Genomic DNA, 1,662 nt, shown 5'->3' with positions numbered 1-1,662 from the left:
GGTCTGGATAAATTAAAGGACAGGTAAAGATATGCAGTTAGTCTACATGCTTTTTTGATAGGAGACCCATCTTCATTTTTGGGGGGAATCTAATAAACATTGTAAAGAAATAACTGCCATGTTTATTGAATGCTAAATCCCAAACTTTTACAAATTAAGAACCATGACAATAAGCATGGAAGATCTTGGGGGGAAATTATATAAGAGGACGTGTTCTGGAGGAAACTTAAAAGTCAGAGACCATAGTTGGACTGTTCATTTTCTTTGACCAAAAGACAGCACAGAATAGAGGGGCACAAGTATGGGTGAAATTCAACACAGTGGGACTAAGTGTTGGAAAGGCCAAGGACATCAGCACAGACATGGTCAGCAGCCAGTGGCTCGGGTACACACTCTGGGTTATCCAAAGTGATAAAATGGAAGAGAGTTAAAGAAGAGAAAATGTGGTCACCCAGATCAGGATGGTTCATGTAGCTCTGTCCTCATGGGCAGGCTTTGGGGACAGGCTGTGGCTACAGATATATTGGACTCGCTGCTTGTGCTTATATAAGACAAGGGCCATGGAGCCACTGGCCCAGGCCATGATGACCAGACACATAATATCACTTAGGGATAAAATCACTCCTGCTAGTAAGAAACCCATTCTCTCAGGCATGGTGGAGGAACAGTATCTGTGGATTCCTTTGGCAGTCAGATTTTTACTGTTCTGTGGGGCATGTGCAATCTTGGTTACATGGACATTGAGCATGAGGTGCAGGATCCAGCAAAGGAAACAGCAGGTGCCAATCCACTTTGAGGATCTAATTCTGAGGCTCAGCCACCCAGAAGTATTGGGGTGAAGCTTAATGGCCTGAAAGCCACTGAGAAGGGAGGTGGTGCTGAGGGAGACCCCTCTGGCCACTCTGTACAAACAGAGGATAAGATTGCACTCAGCATCCACCAGAAAAGATGTCAACCCAAAAGTGGCCACTGTCTGAGGGATCCCTTTGGAGAGAAGAACCAGGTTGTTTGCTATGATGAGCTGATTGAGAATCAAGTTTGTGGGTCTCATCACTTGTGCAGTGAAAACCAGGAAGTCATGCAGATGAAAGAGGAAGGAATTGCCAAAGATTCCAACAGTGGTCTGAATGAGGAACATCATTCCCCAGTTTAAATTAATGGAAACTAATGCATCCATTTTTATGAGAGGGCTGTGAGCTTCCTTTATGTGAACCAGAGAAATACAGGGATGGGTTGTTACTTACAGTGGTTTGAATGAAAAAAACTCCAGACACTTATGGTATTTGAATAGTTTCTTCACAGTCGATGGCACTGTTTATGACATTATGATCCTTTAGGAGATGATACCTTGCTGGAGGAAAACCATCACTGGGAAGGAGAGAGGAAACCTTGAGTGTGGAGAGCCCGACCCCATATTCTGCTGTTTTTCTTGTGTCTTTAATCATCCAGCCTCCTACTCAATTCCTGCATGTGGTAGGCAGAGGCAGGCACATCTCCATGAGTTCAAGGCTAGCCTGGTCAACATAAGGAGCCCAGGCCAGCCAGGACTACAAGTGAGACCCTGTTTCACAAAGCAAAGCAAAAGAAAACATAAACAAGAAAACAAATAATTATATAATAAAGAAGTCTTACCTTATTGCAGAAATCATTCATCTAGCAGTG

The 1,662-nt window shown here is 43.7% G+C and overlaps 1 pseudogene; it reads right to left on the bottom strand.

The window, feature by feature from the left end:
• Positions 1 to 226: 226 nt before the first annotated feature.
• Positions 227 to 1,177, bottom strand: LOC127675003 (vomeronasal type-1 receptor 1-like; annotated as a pseudogene).
• Positions 1,178 to 1,662: the final 485 nt, after the last annotated feature.

This window comes from Apodemus sylvaticus, chromosome 1 (genome assembly GCF_947179515.1).
Source record: "Apodemus sylvaticus chromosome 1, mApoSyl1.1, whole genome shotgun sequence".
Taxonomy (NCBI): domain Eukaryota; kingdom Metazoa; phylum Chordata; class Mammalia; order Rodentia; family Muridae; genus Apodemus; species Apodemus sylvaticus.
Note: the sequence above shows the minus strand (reverse complement) of the source record. Positions and strands in the feature narration are given on the sequence as shown.